At 36.9% G+C, this 25,795-nt stretch overlaps 1 protein-coding gene across 1 annotated transcript in view; it reads left to right on the top strand.

The window, feature by feature from the left end:
- The window catches only part of JAKMIP1 (janus kinase and microtubule interacting protein 1), a 147,479-nt gene that overhangs the window by 27,678 nt on the left and 94,006 nt on the right, over nucleotides 1-25,795 (top strand). The window contains exon 2 of the mRNA XM_069014476.1: nucleotides 25,369-25,563. The gene's annotated coding sequence lies outside the window, so the exon portion shown is untranslated. The remainder of the gene's footprint in view (nucleotides 1-25,368; nucleotides 25,564-25,795) is intronic.

The raw sequence follows: 25,795 nt of genomic DNA, 5'->3' as shown, positions 1-25,795 counted from the left end.
TAGAATGGATTATGTCCTATTGAAATACCAACGAAGGCTTTTGGGGGGGTGTAGGGTGTGGCATTCTGTAGTGCGTTCTGCATCTCAGCTGCATGCTGCTGTTCAAGAATGACTTGCCATTCTTGCCATTCAAAAGTGTGTGGTGTTTTTGTAGTACTGAGGTATTGATAGAGTTTTACACCAGTCATCTCAGTTGATTTTTGAGATTAGGAAAGGCTAGAGGGATGTGACATTGGTAATGCCAAGGCCAGTAAAGTGCACAAAGAAATACCAGACCAGAGAACTGCTGATGCCTCACCTTGCGTGAGAGAATTGCTGTTTCCACTATACACAATAGCCTTAATTTCTTTGGACAGAGGATGTCTGATGATAACCCAGGATGCTTCTCAGGATTTAATCAGATTAATTCACACTTATGGGAGGCTTAGGGAGCCTTCCTGGTTATGCTGTCATATGTGAACTGTTCGATTGTGCAGGCAAATTGAAAGAAAACTTGGCAAGAGAAAAGCTGGAACAGCACTATTGACAATAATTATCTCCACCACAAATCATCAATAATGTAAAAATTCATCTTATCAATTGTATGATTTTGTTGCTGTTGTTAGGAAAGCCTACTGATCTTCTAACATTTGGAAACTTAGATTTTTTTTTTTCCTTGGGTTTTTTTTTTAGTCTCCTGTTAGCTTATAATGTAAGTGTCCAACACCAGAACAGGTTTTTTTTCAGAGCTGAGAATACTCTCCAGATCGTCACAGGTTTTAAGAAAGAGTTAGAGAACCTTTTGTACTCACTAACATTTAGATAGATTTTCTAGAGTTTTCTCAGGAAGACCAAATATAATGAGAAATAATACGTTTAAGACATTGGAGAATAACAACTAAGAAAATACTACATTCAGTCAAGCAAAGTAAAGTTGTCAGAAGACACGAGACACCTAGTCAACATATTTAGAGATTTTGTTATTTAGGATTTTTTTATTTGTCCATCTCTACCAAAAGAGGTAATTTACATGCATAAAGCAATCACAAAATAAGTTCTTATTAACAGCAGCCTTAACCTGACAGCTCTATGTGTAGATGGTTACAGGAAAATAGGAATAAATCTGCACAGCTAGTGAAAAGGGGTAATAATTAGACAAAGTATTCTAATATATTTAATAGAACTCCCTTTCACATCTTGCAATAAGTGAAAAATCGGTAATGCTGCAGATACAAGTGTATTATGCGCTATCAGGATCAGTAATGCAAGAACTTAATTGAAAATTAGCTTCTGGTGTAAAGTGGAGCTTCTGAAGAGTTGTGAGATGAATGCATGCCAGACACTGCAGGAGGTCTTAAATGTGTGACTTGATTCTTATGGTGCTATTATGAAATAAAAAGAACTCACCATGTCAGGGGGCAGCCTGCCAGTGAAAAAGCAGACTGAAAATTATCTCATTAACCAAATTCATCAGCACCTGTTCTGGCACTTTTGGAGCAATTTTTAAAGCAAAGAATTAACCTGACTGGTTGGTTATTGTGGTTTCTTTGCCTTCAGGCTACCCATCTTCCCAGTTAGGAAAATCCTTATGTTCACAACAGCTGTCTGTCTTCCCCACTAAGCAAACCAACAAAAATTGTCCCCCCTAAACCCTTTTTTTCATCAAAGGGATTCCAGTTAGAAGTGCTGTGGAAATCCAAGAAACCAAGTCCATCTTGAATTGCAGAAATGCCGGTTGTTCAGTTGGTAAAATCCTTGGCAATATATAGTCTGTCAAGGTGCGGTGTGAATCTCCTTAAGCTTTTTGTGAGTTTGAAACACTCTGCTTTTTTGTTACATCTGTAGAAGTCCATTCTATATAATGTTTTCTACACAAAGGGATTTTTTTTTGTGTGCACACAGAAATGCACTTTTTTTTTAATAGAGAGAATTGGTTTTTTTGATGTGGTTTTTTTGCTTCTGTTCTTTCTTTTCAGGGCTGGCAACTAGTTAGGGAGAGCAGGAGGTACAAATGTGTGTTATGTGTATAAGGGGAAATAGATGAAATAAATTATTTGGGGGAAAAGATTTCAGGTTTTGTTACTGGCCTCTAATGAAAAGATGTTATTATGTATTCTTAAATGCTACCACTTCAAAATTCCTATAGGAACTTAATATTTGGGGTTGGGATAAGTGCATACGTGTTGCAGTGTAGTTCAAAGATTTATGGGCTTTTTATGTGGAAGGCTAGGTTTGTGATTTATGTTTGCACTGTATGAAGGGTAAGTGATCAAAGTATCAGTTATGTTTTTCTCTAGAGTACTTGTGACCTGATTATCCTTCAGTCATGCAATTCTGGTGCTTTAAATTGAACATCCTACACCTGCACTGTATCTGCAGATAGTATTTTGAACTCCAGAAAATGAGGTGTATATTCCTCTTGTTAGGGGATGATTTATTTCCCTAAAATTCCTTTGAAGATGGAAGATTTTGATGCCTTGCCTTTCTACTTTGCAATGTTATGACTATTTTATATCCTATCTATAGCCCTTGTAGGGAATATTGCAGTCTCCTAACTCTTTCTTCAACCAGCTGAATTGCTGGTTTTCAACTTAAGCAAAGACATCAGCTTTAGTTTTTTTAGCTTTTTTTTGTTTTGTTTTAATTCTGCTGGACATGAGGATGAAAGCTTAATATAGTGTTGTATATACAACACTTAATAAAGTGTTGTAGATCTGTATGAAACCAGTAACTTAAGTATACTGTAGGGAATATATGCTGGTGCATTAAAGTTTCCTGGATACCACTAGTAGCTGCAAATACTAGCAGTGAGTTTGCTGGCTCTCACAGGACTGTCCAGGAGGACTTTCTCCTTTTTCTCCTTTCTAAATGGTAGATACCTTCACACCCTTGCCTGCTCTCTCTTTCATGCTATCCTCCTTGATTTTAGCTATTCCACCAGCCCCACATTTTCTTCCAAGCACCACTGCAGATTCAGGAGTCTTTTACATAGTGGGAGATACAAGTCCTGTTAAGTCAATGTATCCGAAACTTAAATGGCAACTTAGCAGAGATGCTGTATCTCTATTGCTTTATGGTCTATTTAATGTTGATGCAAATTGTGCATGAAGATTGGGGACTTTTATTTTTAAAAAAGTGCAATTCTGCAAGCAAGAGTATTAGCAAAGATGATATTGAAGAAGTAGCTAAACTTTTATGAAAAAGTGATATGATCTAATGATATGTCAGCAGGTGTGGAGTTGAAAATACAAGTAATTTATTTTTTCACTGATGGCCCATAATCCTCCTCTGTAAAGAAAACGAAATCTTTGTAATTAATTGTTAAAAAATTAGAGAGAATGGAATGGACTAAGCTTCAGATGTGCTCTGAATTTTCATATGGTTTGAGAGCTAAAAGTGTTCTTCTCTATTTTTGACAGTTATACTACATCCCAGTGTATGCCTTAGGATTTTCCTTTGGTCCCAAAGACAGAATTTATAGTCATTGGGTGAGTTTATTCATAATGTGAAAAAGTAGTTAGAAATAAAATACGTTATCTTCAGACGAAAAAACCTCAACATGCCAACTTCTGAGACTGATTCTGAGTACCTTTACACTCTTACTTAGTGTTTACTGTAAAGTCTAACGGGATATTAAGAGAGGAAAGTTGAGGCAAATAAGAAATTCATGCCTTACCTCAAGCAAAAGTTAGGCTTTCATAATAAGATTAGTAGCAGTTGTTGATGATGAGATTTAAAGGGATTGTCCTAGTTTGTTCTTTCACAGACTACTTGTGTAATCTTGGGGAGGTTTTTAATTCTTTCTTTGCCTCAGTTCCCTATTCAGAGGATTCCTCATAGAAAATATAAGCAATGTCATATTTTTTATTTTTTTGTTTATTTGTTTTATTTTGTTGAACCTTTCAGGAAAAGATCTATATATCTATTTACATGTATATGTATATTTAAAAAAACAAACAACTTTTCACAGCTTTTCTCTCTTCAGTTCTCTTCTAGTGAAGTTTCAAGGTGTTATGGCTTAGGATTTCAGTAGAAATAGAGCGAGAGAAGCTATGAGACCATGTGATTTATATAAAAACTTGTATTTTTGGGTGATGCGATTTATGGTAATTTTGCTGATTCTAATTATTGAGGTATGTGAATTGTTACCTAACTGCGTTCATATTTTTTCCCCCATTAGCTCTGGTAATATGAGTTTTAAACTGTTCTGAATTTTTCAGAAAATTAAACAGCCCTGATAACTGTCATGGAGTAAGAAAAATGATGGCTTTCCTTAGCTAAGAATTTTCTTAAGCTTTTACTAAGAAGTAGTTCCAGTGATCTTCAGAAAAAGGCCTCAAGGTATGAGTGGAAAAAACAAGGTGTATCAAACAGGACTTCTTACTCCTACAGCTTTAAGAAATCCGCTGTATAAATTACTGTCAAATTGCTTTTGCTTTTCTCTTTTGTGTTTTTTTTTCTATGCATTTCAACGTGACAGCTTGACATGATAATACAAAGATTGTAACCAGTCTTTAGGTAGTTATTTCATCCTTCCTCTTCCCAAAGTGTGCTTTAATGTCCATTATTATTTTTTTTAAACTAGAAATAGGCTTGTTCTCTATTCTTATCTAGTGAAAAAACTGTATAAAGAGTTTGCTTGGAAACAGAAAGAAACTGATAGCACAGTTTTTTTCAAGTGGTACTTTTAAGAGAAAATTAAAACTTCACTTGGCGAGACTCTTATTTGTAAGAGATGTTCTAAAACAAAACTCATAAATGGTCTTCTAATCTCTATGTCATCCAATAACATATCTTATTAAAATAATTAGATTTATGGAAAATAAGACATAAATTAAGGTGAGGTTGCTGGGTTTTTGTTTTGCCTTTTTTTCTCTTTTAGTAAAACACCGAATGTTTGCAGCTGAACCACTAGAATACTGGAAGCCTGTTCTTGCAGTACTGGCTGCAATGCACAGATCCTTAGTCTAATACCTGCTCTCAGATAATGACCAGAAACATAATGTTTCAGAAAAAGAATCAGAAACCTTAAGTAAAGTTTCATTGTAATCTTGGGCTGACCCATTTCTATATGTTTTTGTAATAATTAAAGAGAAGTTATACTGTGTAATAATGAATTCTTTCTTAACACGTGGTGTATCCTGAGCATTGGTAAGCTGAGTCTGAGGTAAGGAAGAATTAAAGGCAGGACAAGAGTATGAGACACTTCCCACTTGCTCTTCCATTCTCCAGCTCTTGCAGCTTAGTGGTTTTGTGTACTGAATGTGGTTTATTTGTATTTAGGAACCATCACAGGATTGTTTTTCTGCAGAAATGTGTCCATTCTCCCTGTCAAACCATACACTTTTCTAGAGCAACAGGTCCTTTCAACTATTTTCATGACATTGCTTCCTGTTCCTTGAAAAGCCACCTCCCTTGTTTTTTTTCTAAGTCTACACCCTACTGTACTTTCTTCCTAGAAGAGAATGGCCTGTTGATTCTTAAACATCTATATGAATATCCTCCAAACTGCTTCTCCTCTGAGCTGAAGAGCTCTACAGAGATTTTTCTTGCATGGGAGCTCTTCCATAATTTTGCCATGCTTTTCCTCATTTGCTTTATTCTTATGTTTATCCCAAGGTATCTGCTGTTGGATTAGTACCCAGTTAGTGTCAGTAAAAGTATGCAATGCTAGGTGATCGTGGTCTGAGCTACTATGGTTATGCTTAAATTCTTCAACAGCCTGTGCTCTTGTCTACCACTGCATATTGCATAAACAATACAGATGTTGAATCTGTGAGTAATTTAGAAAAATATGTGTGGAAGAAAAAAGTCTGGTTCTCCGACCTACAGTAAAGTTTACCAAGGTTTATATTTGACAAGAATTCTTTGGGTGTTCACTGAATGCTCATGCTTGGGCCAACAGTTTAATTGACCAGACTGTTACTTGGGTATTACACAGATTTTGGTCGATTTTTAAAGAGATAGTATCCTAAATTGAATTCTTCTGACTTATTTGCTGTGACAGAAAAATTTCTAGGGGATCTTTCTTGTGTGATGACTCTCAATGAATGTTGGTAATTTCTTTCTACCCTTTCTGTCTACATGTAAATGGCAGTAATGCAGTAAGACCTCTGGCAAGTTATACACAGACAACAAAGATCTGCAAGCTGTTCGTATCTGAAAAGAAAGATGTAAGATTACCTTTGTATTGTTTTTTTTATTCCTGTTGCATATCTTTCCAGTTTATGTCTTTGTAGTGAAGATGCAATGTTTGTTAGGCTGGGGCTGGTGGAAGGAAGGGAATCCCTTGGACTCTGTGTACTTTGCATTCTGAAGCACTTCCAAACCTTTTTTTATTGTTTAGTATGTTGCTTTTTGGTGGGTTTTTATTTTTTTGATTCGTATTGAAGATCCTATAATGTCTCTTTTGCATTTATTGGCATTACTGTCAAAGTGAGATAATTTCCTTAAGTTCACAGCTCTTAGGCTTTATTGGGTGAACCTTTGATTTTTAGGATCTCTTAATGAACTTTTTTCTCTTCAAATTAATTTTCTTCTTATAATTTGAAAACTAATTTGACTTAGAGCTTCAGGTGAGAAAGCTGCCTTAAGTGGTATTATAGTTATGAAAAAACAATGCTGTGCACCATTTGTTAAAATCCATTGCATATTTTAAGAAAATACTATATAGTCTATCTATTTAGTATGAAAATTCAGCTGTGTGATTTGACTGTCTTACTTACTGTTTTGACAGCACTCTTCTTTATGTACCTGTGATTTGTTGACAGCTGAATATCGACATTCATGTGATAGAACTTAAATCTTTCTAGTCATGCCCTGATGTTTCAAATGGCAATGTCTGGAATTCCTTCAATATTCCAGATTATTTTAAAATCTGATTTTGGATTTCTTGAGATTTTTGGTTTAAAAGGCTATTTTTGCTTGTGTTAGAAACATTGTGGAAAAAGAAAGAAAATAAAGGAATTGGGTGCCTGTACCACAGTTGGTACCAATGTGTGATGATCTTGCAGATGCCAGCTGTGAGCATTTTATTTTCGGTGTATCTATTCTTGTACATTACTAACCTTTTTGGTCGGGGCGGAGTGGTTTTTACTGCTGCAGTCTTTGTAGGGGTGGTACAGGTTTCTACCATTCTCTCCATAAGAAAGAAGCAGAGCTTGATTGCTTATTTATTTATTTTTGTCTCTGCAGTTTAGAGACTAAGGAAGACCAAAGTGCTGCCAACATTATTTGCAGTATTTGTCCAGCTTCTCCCAATCTGTTATTTTAATATCTAAATGCAGACATTTCATTGACCAAAATCTTAGCTTTGAGCAGTGAGGAGGCATTAATGTCAGTAGTAAGCACTCAGATTCTTTTGCATGTGGTAGATCCTTGTTGATCACGAGATCAGGAGCTTAACTCCTATAATGTTTCTTGTAAATGAGGAGATAGCTTTAAAGACTGAATTAATTACCTGGTTCTTTTCAGTTGGGTCTCTGATTCCCAAGTGTGTCTCAAAAGCCCCCTTTCTCCCTCATGTATATTAATAGAGAAACATGTTCTTTGATTAACAGTTTTACAATATGGGTTTCCTTAACAAAAATCAATTTATCCAGGCAGAAGTGCAGTGTGGTCATAAGATATACTTGTAAAACAGAGGAATATATAATAAAAGATGAAAAAGAAATCAATATGGTGACCTGACTGATACACTATAATCAAGCTGTGTCATAAAATGTGCAAAAGCTGTTTGGAATTCAGTGTTTCCTTCTAATACCAGGAAATAATACTGATATATAAGAAGCTTGGAAAGTGCAAAGGTGCTGTTAATTTTCTTTGTAAATCATGAACAAAGCAAGTAAGGTACAAAATCAGATCTTTCAATGGACTTTTTCTGTTGTTTTCATTTTTTACCATGATGAATGCATGACTTATGAAAGTCCCAACAATTTTCAGGTCCTTAATCCATGTATGAAATCCACTTTATATAGGCAGATCTGTCAAGCAAATGTGCTACTTCTCAACATGTCAGGTCAGGTTAGTCCTGGGTGCTAAAGGATTTGGTTTTGGAAAGTCTTGAGTATTATCAAGTCTTTTGTAGTGAACAGGAGTTTGTGTTCTGTATCAAAGCTTCTGTAGTTGGACTGTAGAAATTTGCAGTTAGTTGAACAAACACAGCATTTAAGTATTCTGTTCAACCAGTGGAATTTTGCCATTTCCAGAGCCATGCCAGTTAAATTAGAACTCTGTGTGTGTCTTTTTTTTTGTTCTTTTCTTTCCAGAAGTTACGCTGCTGACGAGCTTGAATAATTATAGAGGAGTCAGTAGACTACTGATCAATTAGTTATTGTATAATCTGATACTTACAGAGCAGATTGTCTGTACTGTCCTTGAACACATAATGAAAAATCACTGCTGATGCTTGTGCTCATAGGCTCACCACCGTTTAAGACTTGATGTGATAAGGCAGGTGCTTTTTGAGTTGAACTACATATTGAGATGGAATACATTTGTAGCAGTTGTTTCAGTGGAGTGCTTATCTCCTCCTCATTGCACTCTGCCCATGTATGCCCAACTATTAAATGTTCATGAGCTTTATTGTCTGTGCTAATCTGCAAGGCTTAAGAATAACATCTCTCAAGTGGCTACACTGGAGCAGGATTTTTTTTTTCTTCTTCATTTGTATTTATTTTTTTCTATTCAGATGAAGGATAAGACAGCTGTTCTGACCCATCTGCTCTAAGACCTACGACAAAGTGGTGTTTTTTTCAGCAATAAAGCTGTAGAAGTGTTATAACATTTGGTTTTGTTAAAACGTTTATGGTTTATTTCAGAAGTGTATGAAAAGTGATAGTTGTTCACCACCTAGGTGTTTATACAAATAGTATTATTTGTCTTCGCATCTCCCCTATCCTTTGACTCAATTAGTGAATTAAAATGGAAGGATAACGGGATCAAGTGTAATGATGAAAAAAGGTCAGTGAAACAAAGTGATTTGTGTTTGGTCTGTGGGTGTTCCCTTAGGCTAGGTTGTAGTAACTGCAGGTCCAGTATATAGTAGATTAATGAGGACTAAAGAAAGGCAAATACAGTCTGTGTTAGTTGTCTTGGAGGATACACTGTAGAAGGTTGGCAGGATGCGTCCTTGCAGGTTTACAAGACAGACTGAATAAAGCCCTGAACAATCTGGTCAGACCTCAGAGCTACCCTCTTGAGCAGGAGGTTGAAATAGAGAACTCTTGAGGAAGCCATGCTGTCATCCTACCCTGTCACCTGGATAACCAGGAATTCTGTCCAGCAGTACTGCACACTATTAACCCTCCTGGCTATCCAAGCAGGTGAACACTGGTAATACCAAAAGAATAAAAATAATCTTCTTTAATGATTTTTAACCATTTAGCTGGTTCTATAATAGCAAACTTGACTTTTCCTTTCTACCCAGACCCTCGCACTGAAATAATCAGTTGATGCAGACCTGGTTCATTCAGATGGAGCCAATACAGAAATACAGGAATCCAGCATTTACTCCAGGAGTGTTCTTCTTGATCTGCCCACTGCAGCTGTCGTGGTCTGGCGGGACTGGTGGTATCCAAGCCAAATTACTAACATGAGGTTAACAACTCTGACATAATGTTCCCTGCATTGTTAAATTCAGTGGAAGAACTGTATTTTTTGTGCATATTCCTGTGAAGAGCAATGGCTTAAGAATAAAAAGTACATTTGATACAAAGTCAGTATTGTCAACAAGTTGTTTTCATTTAGTAGCTTCCCACTACAGGTATTCAACACCTGCTGCCTGACACCAGCTATGAACTTGGAGGTGATTACCTGTCACATTAGGAAGGCTCAGTCTTGCCAGAGACTTCCTGGAAAACAAAAATGCAATAGTCCTAACACCTGTTGGTGTCTTGTATCAGAGCAAGGTGTACTGTCAGAAAAACTAGAATTAAAAATGTGAAGGGAAAAAGAAAGACAAATGTCCCACCCACCTGTTTACTCAGTGGTTCCTTAAAAATGTGCCAGGATATGTGAGCACATCTATTTGCATGTATTTTGTATGTCATATGCAGCTGTTTTCAGAAGGTGTTGAAATTCTTGCTTTGCTCATGCTGTTTTCATCTTGATTGGCAGCTCATCAAAATATAAATAAGTAGTTCTCAGTTGTTCTGGTGTTCTGCCATTTATATGTTAATAGAATTCAAAAAAGCATATGCAAGGATAGGAAAACATAGTGGATTTTCTGCCTCATTCGACAGTTACATCAGGGGGTAAATTTAAATCTGATTTAAAGTTTAGTTCTGTAGGTGTGAGGTACATAATGACATTCTATTCTTGATGAATCTTAATCAGAAATTATTAAAAACAATTTAATGGAAACCCAAGGATTTTTAGTTGGTTGGGGTGTTTGGTTTTTGAGACATTCTTAATATTTTGAATTTAGTGAATGCTTCTAGATTACTTGTTTTAGAAAAGCAAGATTTTGTTTCTTGTGTAAGGTGTGCAAGCCCAGGTGATTAAAGATATCTGGTCATAAATTAAATTGTTGAAACCATTGAGGAGACAATGTGTGGTTTAGATTGGAATTTGGTACCCTGGCTGATTTCTCCCCTTAAAAAGAGAGAAGCCCTACTCTGCAGTGCTGTGTTTAAAGCATGCACAAAAAATATTTCAAGTATGGTAATAAGGCCAGTGGAGTGAACATTAGATCATGGCCCTTTTGGAATGCCTTGAGAGTCCTCTAAATGATCAAATGATCTTAGCCTGGCATTTAACTGACTCTTAAATTAGTGGAGAGGCATTTGAGAAATACTCTTACAGAACTGACATGCCATGCAGAAATAAATTTATATATTCATACTGCTTTTCACCCCCATGCCCCCCTGAAAAAATTTGTAGAGGAATAAAAAATGGATTTGGACATGGTTCATTGTTCTTAGCAGTAGGATGGATAGATAAAGCACCACTATGTATTTGTTCAACTTGTTCTTAATTGCCTGCCTGATGGAGATGGCTTCTCAGAATGATTTAATAGGTCTTTTTAGGTTGCTTCTTTCTAGGTTCTCTCTCTCTGGTTAGCCAGTCTGATTGGTTTCCCCGTCTCCCTCACAGTATCAATCTCATCTTACTCCTTGATCATCTGCTTCCCAGTGAACCCAGTGAGGATTTTATTCATTTTTCTCTTGGTAACAACCTTTTACAGATACAAAGACCCTTAACGCTTCTCTCTCTTCTTTTATTCAAGGTTAACAATTCCAGTTATTTTCAGCCATGCCTTTCAGGCTGCTTCTTGTGGCCTCTATCTAGATGCCTTAAATGGCTTATTTCTGCACAAAATTGGATGCAGTACTTCAGGCTGACGGTAATGAAGGGAATCGCCTCACATGTGCGGTTTATTCTTGAAAGAAGGGAATCCACTTCCCCAGTACTGAGCCCTGGGGAACTCCACTGGTGACTGGCCCCAGCTGGATGTAGCTCTATTCACCACCACTCTCTGGGCCTGGACAACTATTCCAGTGCACCCATCCAAACCATGAGCAGCCAGTTTCTCCAGTAGAATGCTGTGGGAGACAGTGTCAAACACTTCCCTGAAGTCTAGGGAAACTGATGCGTGGCTTCATTTTGGCTTTCTTTGAAGGGAATTCCAATCTGGTGTCTTACACCCTACTGGCAGTCAGGTGAGAAATGGGAAAGCTGGTGTTAGGACTAATGAAAAAGATGTTTAGTGCTCAATGTATTTGTTGGTTTAGTTACCTGAATTCTCTAAGAATGCTCTGTTGTGTGTGATGCTGTGAGCAGTGGTGGTGATTTCTGGGTTGGAAAGGGCACTGAGGGGTGCTCCCTGAGCTGGGCAGCTGCCTTGGACACGGGTGAGGCTCAGGATGTTTGCCCAGAGTGGTGCCCTGCAGTTGACATTCACTGAAAAGTGCTAATGGTCCAACAAAGCCAGCAAGCTGCTGTGCTTAATACAGTTATCATCTGTGCTGTAGACTGGACTTTAATTAAATTTCTTAATTAGGCCAAAATCCAATAAATCTAGAAGTAGTAATTAGCAGGAGCCAGCTGTTTTATAACTTGTTATCCTGTTTTTGTAGTTTAGACAAGATCTGACTTGAATAAAAGTTGTTCTATCCGCTCATGTTTGTTGTAAAAAAAAAAAAAAATTACTTGCTTATGTTTTTTAATCCTTGCCTCATTTTAGAGGCCATCATTATTTAAAAAAAGGCTATAAATATAGTATGTTTTGTAAAGATATGTTTTGTGCTATATTAGAATACTATGTATCAACTTTTAACCTGGATTTTTTTGTTGATTTACACATTCACATTACTGATTCATCAAGTGTCTTTTTATATCTTAGAAATCTATGGTGCTGGTTGTGAATAAAGACCTCAGTTCTAAATGTTTAATCATCAATTTTCTCAATTTCAACAATTTGTTACTGGGATTATGTAAATACTACTTAGAAATTTTTCAATAAATCTGTTTCTTAACAAGAATAATTGGAGATATTCTTCAGGTTTAATGCAATCCTAAAGAGCAGTTTAAGGGGGTTTATTAATTTTCCCATTTTTTGAGGGTGAAATTCTCAGAACCCAGGGTTCCAACAGGGGCATCCATTTTATTTCATTCCTCCAGCCTGTGGAATTAGAGCAGATTGCACTCAAATTTCCAAATACAATTACAAAGTTTCATGGATCTTAGAGTAACAAGTAGTGTATGCATAGGAGAATCTAGCTGTGTCTATGTAAGTCATTTTCCTCCCTCTGCAAACATGGTCATTGCTTGTGTCTGTACTAAGTTATATTTTATAAACATCAAAACCAAATGAGAAGGGGTAATTTATCCTATTGCACCACAGTAGGCAGAGGATCTCGTGAAATAAAGTGATTTACTTTCTGTAACCCGTGGGGTGATACACTACCAATGAATATTGATTATCTTACAGGTTAATTTTATTTTTTCCCAAATGCTGGTGTTTGGCTTGATGATAATTAGATGGCTATGTCACACATATCATATCCAATAAAGCTTGGTCAAGTTACTTTTTTAAATTTTAAAAACAATTTCTCCTTTGGGTTAAGTATTCAGGGGTCTGAAATTAATTAGCTTTGAACTCATCCAATCTGAAATACAGTGACATTTCATACTTAGCAATATTTTAGTACAAAGTTTAATTGAATTTTGTTTGTTTTACAGGAGCTGCTGTGCTTTCAGCAAACAAATTGTGTTAGTTAAAGAGTATTGTGGGAAATCCCACAAGGATTTTAAAAAGCTTCTAGGTGAACATTGGCTATATGATAGAATAAATTTAGTGTAGGTTTTCTTGAAGTGATATATTTGGAAATGAAGAACTGTAATGTCTGTTGGATTTTAAATCATAATGGATATGTGCAACCTAGTGAACAGCTTCCTTAGAAGCCTCTGGGCTGTGCTGAAACAAAAAGAATGAACCCAGCAATGTGACCTTTAGATGGTAGGCAGAGAGTGGTAATTAGGACACCACCACATAAATGCTGATGTCCACAGCATTTGTCCTCTATAGGCCTACCTTTCAACAAAGGAAATCTGTGCCAGAAGTAAAAGTTCAAAGTATACATCTTCCCATTTTAACCCCTTAAAGGACTTCTAAATGACACATTACTAATATGTTTTAGAGAGGAAATATGTAAGAACTGCCATGTTGGTAAAAGAAAAATCTTGGATGTGTGTATGTATATATTTAAATATTGATATATCTTTATATATATATATAAATATCTATATAAATTATTGCTGTGTAGATAAGGACTATAAGCCAGCTTTTGCATGGCTTCTTCAATATATTTTATCAGTAATGTGCACTTCTGCTGATGGTTGCACTTTCCTTGCCTTTACTGTTCCACTGTGCCTAATAAATATGGATACTTTGATGTAGTAGCATGCATATGTTAGTTCTCTTTTCTAGCATATCTTTGCTGACTCAAGCAGCAGCTTATTTCATCTGCAACTTTATTTACTGGGAGGTGCTTATTTAAATACACAGTAAAAAAATGGCTGGTATAAAGCTAAATGATTTATCCAGTGTGGGAAAACCAAAGGAAAAAAAAAACCCAAAAAACAAAGTTGAAACAAGACAAAGAATTTTTTCTTTATATTTCTGTTCAGTATTTAAGTTAGAGGTAGTAAGTGCCCAATTTTTTGAGCATCCTGGTCTAGTGAAAGGTGTCCCTGCTCTTGACAGGAGGGTTAGAACAAGATGATCTTTCAAGTCCCTTCCAACCCAAAGTGTTCTATGATTTTATGGTTATTTTATGCTTTTCATTAAAGATGGTATTATAAAGAAGGTGAAAAATAAATTATTTTTTTTAACTGTCCAGAAAACAGATCAGGTGATAGTAGTGCAGATAATTTTATTTGACATAAACCGTCTTAACTGAATTGTAAATAGAAAATACTTGGTACAGTGTGTTTGATATTGCAAAGAATTTCACTTGATATTTCGTAACATAATGTTAGAATATTAATATTAAAATTAGCTTGCTATGGAGGAAAGAGGTTTGAAGCAAATTTCTCTTGGAACTGGACTTACTTTAAAAGGGGAGTTCACTTTGCACAGGTCTGGAAATGACAGAACAGCTCTGGGCTGCAGTTAGGGATGCTGGATTTGAACTTCATGAGCTGGCAAAGTAAAAGAAGCTGAGCTCTGTTAATGCAGTCAGTGCAGAAAGGATTTTAATCTCAGCATATGTCACAATAATGAGAACTCCCTTGTGGGAAATTAGAAGCAGGTTTGTGTCTGTTTCTGGCCTCCATACTGGTGTTGGTTCACTGCAGCACTGGTGTTCTTGAAAGGTGGGTATTTTGCACATTTGTATTAACAGGTCTCTGAAGTGCTGAAGGAAGTGTAACAGGAAGCCCCACCCCACCAGGGTATGTCCTGTATGCACAAAGCCCCTCAGGCTGCCTCCTACCCATGCCACCCCTGTGGAACATGGATGTTTTACTGGGATATTGCACATTCCAGCACAAGTTCTTCCTGACCCTGTGAACACCAGTGTAATGCTTTGGTGTGGTTGCTGTATCTGAGGCTCAGACCAGGGTGTTATGCATCCCAAAAGTGAACTTTTCCTGCCAAATATGTACCCATTTCTGGCTATGTCAGTTAATGACAGCATCCTGTTTTGGTGTACAGCATATGTATTGCTGTATGTGAAAATATATATATATAAATATATATATATATATGGGAGAAAAATGTGTGAGAGGAAGGAAAAAGTATTTCAGACACCAGGCTTTGGGAGGTGCATTTCTACTTTTAATTTACTTAGTGGAACAAGATTAGTTTCTCTAATGTATCTTGAAAAGGCCTTGGTAGCCATATTTTGAGGACACTCTGGTTTTCATAGCTGGTATTTTCAGCTCTTGCTGGGGAGGCTAGAAGCAGAATTTGGTTATGTAATAGTGAAGGCAAAGCTCTGTCAAAATACAGCTCACTGGATTCCTGTGTGTCTGTTCATTAATGACCAAAATTGCTCCAATGTATTTTTCCCAATTCTGGTTGTAGATGTTTACTCCTCAAGAGAGCTCAGTGACTTTATATACTGGCAAGGCAATGTCTGCAGGCAGGGCCACTCACCTAGCCTTTGTTAAATCCAGCTGAATCCAGCCAGTGGAAGAGGTAGTCAAGGTCTTGGACACCGCAGACTTTTAATTGGGTCTGAAACACAGGTGACCACCTTCAAATGCCAGCTTATACTGAGCTAAGAAGACCTGTTCTGACTTTAATTAGATATATGTCAGCCAGAACATCTCTAGAAGAAAACATATTTAGTACTCATGGCATACAAAAATATTAATGATCAGGATAGGAAGAAGTGGTGAGGTATTGTCTCCAATAGGAAAAAGAGAGTTCATTCTCTGTGGAATCAGAGAATGGGAGAGGAGATGGGGCAGAGGAACAATATAATCTCATATATTAAAAGAAACATATATTGAATTTGCAGGTTTGGTATCAGTAGTCTTGGGCTTTCCTTTTGACATGTGAGGTGTGGCTTTGGTGCTGCTAGTGGAAAATTAATTATGTTGAAGAACCAAGAATGTCAAAAGCCTTTGCTCTTTCTGTGCATAGGAGTAACTGGGACAGTTAGTGTTCAGTCTTAGGGACTGAAAAATCTGTGGTAGATAAATTGCACTTACAGACATATATTGGTTGCCTATTTTAAGAAATCACACTATTGCTTTGCATCTCTGAATATCTAAATACTTCTTGACTGGAAAATGCATTTTCAGTAACAGCTGCAAAATTATGGATGTTGTGAAGTGTGCCATTATCAGACATTAAATCCTCACAGCAAAGACCTCTGAGGAATTCAGCTGGGTAAATAACTGGACTGGAATTAACAGAGAACTAGCATTTAGCAGCCATCATGTTTACATATTACAGCACTCCCTTACAGTGCTCTTGGCAAAATGGCTGGGGAAGGATGTCACTTCATCGCTGGGTAATTGTTCTATAAAGGCAAGTACATCGAGAGCATTTGGGTTGATTTTTTTTCCTCCCATCCCCCATTACTATGATTTTAATTGGAAGCAGCTCTTTGTTCATGTAAAACTAGCATGAGGTCCTTTACTGAAAAATAGTGATGTCTTTGTATCAAACAGTGCCTGTTCAAGCTGTTACACTTTTTTAATTGAACTGGCTGAGGTGTCTGGGAGAAGGAAACTTTTACCATCTCCTCCTGTGTTTTACCATCTCCTCCTGCGAATCACTTAACATGCTGTCTCTGAACAGAAAAATATCCCATTTATGAGTAGGTGGAATAATAGGCTATCTGGATTCTGATACTTATTAAATACTAAGTCTTTGTCAAAATCTACAAGAGAGCACCGAGAAGCACGGAATTTGAAGCTTGTGTCATTTTTATTATCATTCTGAAATCTTTATTGTGCCCGCAGCAACTTGTGTGCCTCATAGAGAAAGTGTAGGCTTTTTTAACTTTGCTGTTAGAACTGAAGCATCTACTACTAATAGGCTACAAACCTAAGGTCACTGGGGTTGCTCAGTTTGTGCCTTAGCAGAGCTAATAGACACCGTGGGCTTGGGAGCACAGGTTTCCTGCCGACGCTGAGCTGCTGCTAACATGGAGTGCAAGGCTGGGCAGCCTCGAGTCCTTTCCTCTGTTGCTGAGTCACTGGGTGACCTTGTGTAAACCTCCTCCCTTGGCATGTGCTGCCTGCAGAGGAGGAGCACCAGCAATGACCTGCGCAGTTATTCTTGGGTGAGGAGTTCAGTGAAGCTGCAGATTCAATGTAAATGATTCGTTTTGTTTCTTGCTTTGTTAATCTTATGATAGGCAGTGTGTATTGATAATAAAAGGGAAGATGGAGATATATGTGTTAAGGGACAGAGAGGAGAGAGCTGGGACAGAGGGTTGATAACGTGTCTGAAGACAGGGTGTCAAATGACCTTATCTTTGGCTACCTGATTTAAGAGTACGTGCTAGTTGACCCTGCAACACTGATTCAGAATTAAGAGGGCTGTGTTTAGAAAGCAAAAAGAGTAATAGGAAAAGCCACTGGTGAAATTTAAAAATAAAATTTCTCCCAGCTTAATGTTACTTCTAACTTTTGATATGGCTTCTTGTATGCATACACATCTGTTCTTAGGAATATACATATAGAAATAGAGATAGGAACATCGTGGTGGGCTGTCTCTGTAATGGATCTTTGAGATCTCCCCCCTCTTGACAGATAATTTTATGCTTTTCAGACAGAATATATTTTAGATTTACAGATATTTGATCTGTTTATATACTGATCTGCCTTTTTTTGAACTAACTTCCCACAAATTATTGAGTTACAAGTGTTTGTAAACAGAGCAGCCTGTAAAGCCAGGGATTTGTCTAAAATGAATGAAAAAAAATTAAAGGAAAGACTGTTTGATCCTATAAGATTTTGTAACATTGTAAAGCAAAAGCTTATACTTTTCCAGTTTTTCACATGATACCAAATTCCAGCTGGCAAAGATCCTTGGCACAGCACTTGGCTTTCATTTGGGTTGAAATTTTGAATCTACTAATTTAAAATCTTCCCTTACTGAAAAACATATTTTAAAATTTCTGATAGCTCTAAGGCTCTGGCTTATAAAGGGAAGGACTGCCACAGAGCTGCAAGAAGAGTTTTGTGAGTAGTTTGTCAAAATCTCTGAAAAATAAAACACATACCATGAAGTGCAGGTTTCTCAAAGTACACAAAAAAATTAAAAGTGAACACTATTAGTTGTTGCAGTGGTCACATTTGGCAGTTTTCAGACTCATTACAAATACTGATGTGAAAATTTATTACTTTTTAATTAATCATGTAAAAGCTAAGTTCAGTAAGTTTATTTGCATAAGCAAAAGTGCATTTGTGTAAAGGATTTTCAGTTAAGATGTAGGAAACAGATTTCAGGTTGTTCAGACTTAGGAATGCAGTTTTTACTTTATGGGGCCATGTATTTGCTTGTACTCATATAAATGTAAAATTAATGTCATACATATTTATATACTGCATGAACTGCTGAGGCAAAGCAGCAGATAAACAGGCCATATGTGAGAGAAGCTAAAAGGCCTGAATAGCCCAGTAAATCCTGCATTTGACTTACATTTTATAAATACTAGGCCCTGTGGAGAACCATTGAAAAAACAGGAATTCTTTTTGGATGGTGAAACCTTTGTTTGTCCATTGTGTGAAGGACTTTGGGCATGCAGAAATATGTAATTGTTTCACCAGTGACAGATGTATGAAGAATCCTTGTTCAGGCTTTAAAACAGAGAAATTTCTAGTATCTGAAATAATGAAGAAGAGAGTTGGTGATCTTACATCACTTTCATAAGGCAGCACTGGACACTGTGTGGGGGAGTAGGGAAGAGAAATGGTCTTTTTAACCTTTATTGTGCCAGCCTGTGTCTGTGAGTAAGCTGTGTAAGAGCAAGACAAAATAACTTTGGTTGCTGGGTAAGTCCAGGGGACAAAAATTGGTACTCAGCAGCTTGAAACTGATCTGGAAGCAAAGCATTGCCAATACAGACCAGTGGCACAACATCTGCCTTGATTTTTGTCCCATTCCAGTGGGGAGCCTATGGACCTGGACTCTCTGCTGCTGTAGCACAGACAGAGCAAGAGGTGTCAAGCCAAGGGATGCGAGTTACATAGACCTGTTTTTGAAGCCTTTGTGTGGCTGGAAACTCTCTCTGGATCTGTTCATCAGTCAGAAAAGACTAAAGAAAGTGTGTTGAAGAGCATTATTTTGAGCTTAAAAGCTCTCAAAACTCACTGGTGTTTAAACCTGTCTAAAGAAAAGAATATTCCTGCAAGTTTCTGAATGCACTTGACACTTCTACTGAAGTGTTAGACCCCCCAATTTTATACTTTGTGAGATGATGCTGTAAAGATGATTATATAAAACTTTGGTGTTCCCATTTCTCTTGTATAAATACTATGGTAGCATAAAAATTTATGTTAACGTAAAAGAATAGTCTATTTTTTAAGGTCTGAGTAACCTAAGACCTCTTTCTATATGGAACCTCTCTAGAAGCTTATTTTGTGTGAGAAAGGGTCTTGGAGGGGAGAGCCTCCAGGGAGCAGGTTGGCTCCCTTGACAGACCTGGAAACAAAAGAACCCACAAACAATTTAAAATAGGCTGAGTGGTGTCACCAGTCTTAGCCTTCAGCAAGGAAATCTGTTTTGGGGAAAACATTTTATGTTGACTGATTGTTTTTTCTTTTTTTTGAAATGTATAAAAAGACTTGGCATTGGTGAGGCCATTCCCACTGAAAGCCCACTGAATCTGTTTTATAAAAACTTCAGTGTGTTTGATATTTAATGAATACAGAATGCCATTCATAACTTTATTACTTAATTATTAATTATTGGTAGGCTTAAAGGACATAATTGCACATGGATAGCTTTCCCCCCAGTTGCTGCTTCATCCTGGTCATTACTTATTGAGAAAGTTTTTGTATAACTATTACACATAAGCACAGTGTAACACAGAGAATATAGATTTGCCTAATTCTGCATGCAAAGGCAACCCTAGCCTGCAGTTTGCAGACCATATTTTTCACATAAAATCTAGTAAACAGTGTAACTAACTTACTTTTAAATGTGATTTATGGTTTTAAATCAAAGGTACAAGCAAGTTGCACTCACAGTCTTCTGAAACACATGCTGAAACACTCACAGTCTTCTGAAACACTGAAACACAAGAATTCCTATTGCCTCCTACGTCAGAGAAAACGAGAAAGAATATGAAGATTTTTCTTTGCATTTACAATCCAATTAAAACAGCAAGGTGTCAGGAATCATACCAATTCCTCTGAAAGCACTGTTTCAGTCATTGGTAGGCCCTCCATCTGGGAATTGTGGCATAGCAGTCTGCAGCAAGGCAAAAAGAACAACATGGAAAGAAATTTGAATTGTTGACCTAATTTTGGTAGTCCACCGTTGCTGCTGACAGAAGTTGAAATGATCCCAGAGGGTTCCCTATTATGGGGATGCCTAAACAGAAAGATGTAACATAAAGGAGGTAGGAAAGTGAGTGATTGCTTTTTTATCTGTCATTGGTTCTAGTATCGAAATAAAGGTTCTGTGTTTTGTCCACCAAAGATGTATTTTGCAATAAAAACAAGAGATGAAAGCAGATCAGGAACGTTTTCATCAGTATTCCCTGATAGCAATGAAAGAAGTATTTGTAGGCAAGAACTCTCTGCTTATCATGTCTTTGATTTCTGCTATATTAATTTCAAAGGTGATACTAAAAATAAGAATTAAGAGAAAGTTTCTGATGTCCTTTCATGCTTTTTAAGTTTGTTCACTACATAAAGAATGGAGATGGTGGTTGCACATTTTGCAAAGTGTGTGTTGCTCAGGATATATAGAGTGGTTTATGAAGGTCATGCCACAGTATTTTCCTGCTGACAAATTTTTGTGTTGAAAGGGCCTGATCTGTGCTATTTCTTCCTTGGGCCATGATGCATTCACATTGAAGCCTCCCTTTAGATTGTCTTTGCTTTCAGGGGACTGTTTTAAATACCTGTTTTTTTCTTCTTCTTATATATTTTTTTTTCTCCTTCTTTTTTCTTTTGTCCCAATCTGCTTTTGGTGCAGCCACAGCAGAAGGCAGCACATTTCTGGTTGTACTACCGTGTATTAGGCAGAGACTGAATTGGTAAAGGAAGAGAGCAAGTGTAGTAGTATTGTTGCTGGCATGTTCTGGCTGTTGAAATGTTAGGTCTCATTCATGTAGGGCTGCATCTGTGCCATGGTTATTTATGTGTAAATAAAGTGTTTGCTCTGTTGGAAATCGCAGGGAATCTGGTACCAAAGTAGGTGTCAGAGTCTTAGAAATCAAAGAGCAGGGGCAAGAAGGGGAAGATGCAGTCTCCTTGCATGTATTTTGGATGCCTTACAAATAGATCTCTTACTGAACAGTTGTAAATCAAACTAATATTATAGATAGAAAGCTTTAGAGTAGAATACAAGGCACCATAATAAAATATCCTGGTTTTTTTTAAAGAAATACGCCTTTTTAATCTTTTTGAACATTTGGTTGTATGAATGAACTCCTTCCCTTCCTCATCTAGCTGTCAATTAGAATAACTTCTGACAAAAAGCCAGTGGTAATGTACATATTCCCATTACAAAGCATTTGACAACCAAAATTTCTAGTAACTACTGCAGAGAACTCACAGATGTGTTCAGCACTGTTTTCCCAAAGAAATTGCCTTTTATTTGGGTCAGTCTTGTTTTATGCTTAGTCATTTTAATGCCAAAAAGCCTTGTTTTCAAAAAGTCTTTAAAATGTGGATCAGCTGTATAAGGACATAGGGAGAGCTTCCAAAACATTCAGGGAAACTGTTTTTCTATTACCATATGCCAGTGATGTGATTGCTCTTTTTTCTCCTCTGAGGATTACAGTTAGACCCTGCCTGTTCTTATTTGAGGTGTGCAGGACAGAAGGAAGGTTTAGCACCACTCTTCTACAGAACAAGGTGTTCTTTTGAGATCCCCACCTCACCCCTTTAGTCCACAGAGCCTGCATATGTGGACTGTACACAACACTACCCCAGTTGTCAGAGGAATTGTCCTCAGCTGTTCTGCTTTCTAAGAAGAAATCTGAAATATCTGTGCACCTTAGTAGTTATTTTTTAAACCTTCTGTAAGTAATGCACTCTGTTTAAGAGCTGAAATGGACTGAGATGTCCCATGTGAACAGATCTGGCTAAAACTTCTTGAGAACCTGAGTGCTTTGCCTATTTTGGGAATCTCAAGGAAAGGATGGAGGCTGGCATCAGTGTTTACTCTCTTACCTTTAAACTTATCTTGCTCTCAAGATGCGATGCTACCTGACATGATGGAGGTAAAAGTGTGAGAAACAGAACTTTCACCAAAGATTCCATGTATTACAGTTTGTGATTAAAAACCTGAACAAGCAATCTTGAATACTTTCCAGCCTTTCCTAGCTATTTGGGAAATGTTGACAAGTGTTGCAAGTCGTTGCCATGTAAACAGAGAAAACCCTTCATTTTTATAACACTGTATTTTGCCTGGAGAGCCATGATATGATAAAGAACATAACCGAATCAACTTTCTTTATTTAGCATGTGCTGCCATAACTACAGGATATGAACATGTTGGTGACTTCATTGCACTGAGTGAAATTACTATGTATCAAATGTCAGCTCATCTGTCAAATGATTTCTATCATAGTTTTGGTTCTTTGAGTTTTTTTTGGTGTGTGTGGTATATTCTGAATTCTGAATGAATTTGAACAACTGTAGTTTATGCTCTATTTGTTTGTATATGAACAGATACATTTCCACAATAATAGCTTCCCCTCTTTATCCTTCCTCTCCACCATTAGAAATAGATTTAGCTTAGCAGTTACTGGAAATGAGAAATTAAGTATCCAATTATTTTAAGTTATTTTTGTATTACCATATCTTTTAAGAAGCTATAGGAAGATTATTGAAGGATTATTAGGTCGTAGTTTTCCAGGGGTTGCTGGTAATTCGTTGTGAATAGCAGTCTTAACAACTCGTACTGACTGGCATAATTAAATGTTTCAAATTTGCCCCAGTTTTTGCAAGATTTATTGCTAATTAATCTTCTTTTTTAATCTCACTGGTATGTTATGCTACTGAAACATCCACTTACAGAAGTAGATATTGTCATGTTACTATACTACTTGTTTTTATATGCTCTTATTACTGTAACTTACACAGGTTCTAGATCTCTGTTTCATTCTTCTCTCTGCACTTTTGTAAACACTGTTCTTGTTATGTAGTCTGGCCAGCTTGCCAAAAGTATTATTAAGATAGTTTTTATTTCCAAATTTACTAGAGAATTCAAGTAAAACTATTAATCTTAACTACAAGCTTTTTAGGATCTAATAACTTACCCTTTAGAAGAATTGGTATTGCAGAATTAGTAGCTATGCTAAAGGATAAGTACATTATTCAGTGTAGACAAATTGCCCAGATAAATTTTGAATTTGGAGCCGTGCTTTTTTGTCTTGTTTTTTTCCTTTTGATTCTTGTGGGTATTGGTTTGTTTTGTTATGATCTTATTGGCCTGATTGCTGTCTTCACTTACCTTTTACAAGTAAATCTTGCTTTGTCTTTGGTGTTTTTACATTGCATACTATGGGGAAACCTTCTCTTTCCCTTTTATTCAAATGTATTCAGATTGCTAACTGAAGGCCAGAAGAAAGCAGCAAAATGTTTTATGTGGAATAACAATGTTGGAATATTTAAGAATAGGGCAGCTCAAAAAGGATGATTAAGCTAGGTTGAAGTGAGACATATCTGACATCATAAAAAATAGAGGTTCTTGGCCTAAGGAGGTTTGTTACTATATAAATAAATTGAATTCCTCTTTTCCAGTGTTTTGTGCTACTTAAATATGATGACTAAGCTGTTTCAGCACTTTGATCTGCCATGATCTGGCCCTAGCTGTACTTTCATCCTTTTCAGAAGTATTTCTCACGGCAGTGAATTTGGCCCTAAGGAAATGAGTATGCAGATTTCTTTTCTCCATTAAATACTACCTAGATGCCTGTCTTTATTGAACAAATAAACTAGTAAATTCCCTGAGGATTTAGGTTTTAAGCCACTAACAACAGAATTCACTGCGTCACCTTAAAGAAACCCCTGGAGAGAAATGCAGTATTTGCCAGCAAGGAAAATGGTTTAGAAGTTATGTTTTTGGGACTGGTACTGTTGGATGCAATCCTGATGTATTTTATGTGAAATACAGTTTTTTGTGAAGATTTGAACATTGTACGTGATAGTAGTTATATCCATCATGTTTCAGTGCTGTTCATATGTGGTATTCTGTCTGGCTTCCAGCTCTCTTGCCCAAAAGGCAAAGAGTTTGACCTGTTCTGTCCTCTGCTTTGGAGACCCCCGCATGGCCATGTCTGCTTAAGATAGTGCTGAAATCTGTTTGCCTTGTTCGATTCACTTGTCCTCAATCTCTAACACAAAGGGTATACCATGAAAAGATTTAGTACTGAGGAGACTTTACTCTCTTTTCACTCTGCAGTGTAAATAAAGGTGCACTTAAAGGTGTTTAGAGACTCTAGGAAAATGGAGGTAGATGATACTCATTAAAGAACTTGAATTTCTTCCAGTCATTAAGCTTTCAGAGTGATATTTTCCATCAAGATATCTCCATAATGATAATTTTATTTCTGTTAATTTTTCTGTGCATGGGAAATATCAATTCAAATTAACATGCAGTGGACATCAACAAAAATACAAATGCTTTTGTTGTTTCCCCTTGTGATCAAAATGCACTGAAATATTTTAAAGAAATATGAAATAAGACAATATCAAGGCCTTGTCCACTGTCTTTTGATTGTTTGTTTTCAGAGAGGAAATTGTGATCATTGCCTTCAAGAACAGAATTCGGGTTTTCTAAAATTCAGTCTTGTCCTCGTTTCAATATGATGCATGATAACTTCCTTATGTAGGAATATTTTTGGTATTTATAAAGATTCACAGCATTGGCCGATCCATATGTGAAAATTTATAGGTGGCCACCATGACAGTTTAGGCCTGTATCCCAAAACCCAGTAACTTGTGTTGAAATGGAATACAAATTTAGTGATAGCTAAGCAGAGTTAACAGTCTGGATTGACCTCATCTGATTGCCAAGGAGCTTAGCAGCTTCCATCCTGCTTTCACTGAGGACCATCCAGCAAAGGCCACCATTTCGTATGTGTTCTTTATGGAAAGAAGATGCCACAGTTGCAATTTTGTATGATGCCTTATTCTGTTGCATTTTGTTACCCTGTGTAAATATATTTCCATTGCATTGCTACCATCAAAGCTGTTAATCAAATCTGATTTGTATTAAATCTCTTCTCTTTTGTTTAACAGATGATGTCGCTAATACTGCTCAGGAAGCCCTCCTTGCTGATGAAAGTGAGACCGTGCCAACAGGACTAGGAGTTGTGGTGTGGAAAGTCCCAGAGCAAACACAGCTCGTGACTTAGCTACCAGTGCTTCTCAGTGTTCATCTCTTTAAATTAAAATCAAACACAACTGCCTCAGAAACCCGTGGACAAGAGAAAGGTACTGTGCATTGCCAGCATGTTGGTTGGGCAGGAAGAGAATGAATCTGCCATACAGATATGATGCTATCACTTTATTAGAGACAATATCATTTGAAGCTTCAAGTTTGAAAGTCTTTTTGTACTTTTAAACCCAACCAGATCTTGCAGTAAAAAACCCCCCAAATTTATATGAAGCTTTTGTCTTTTTGTGAGGTGTTTTGGTTCTCTTTACAGAGATGCTTTCTGGATTC

The sequence above is a fragment of the Aphelocoma coerulescens genome, chromosome 4 (genome assembly GCF_041296385.1).
Source record: "Aphelocoma coerulescens isolate FSJ_1873_10779 chromosome 4, UR_Acoe_1.0, whole genome shotgun sequence".
NCBI classification, from domain to species: Eukaryota; Metazoa; Chordata; class Aves; order Passeriformes; family Corvidae; genus Aphelocoma; species Aphelocoma coerulescens.
The sequence above is the reverse complement of the archived record's forward strand: the minus strand, read 5'-3'. Positions and strand labels throughout refer to the sequence as shown.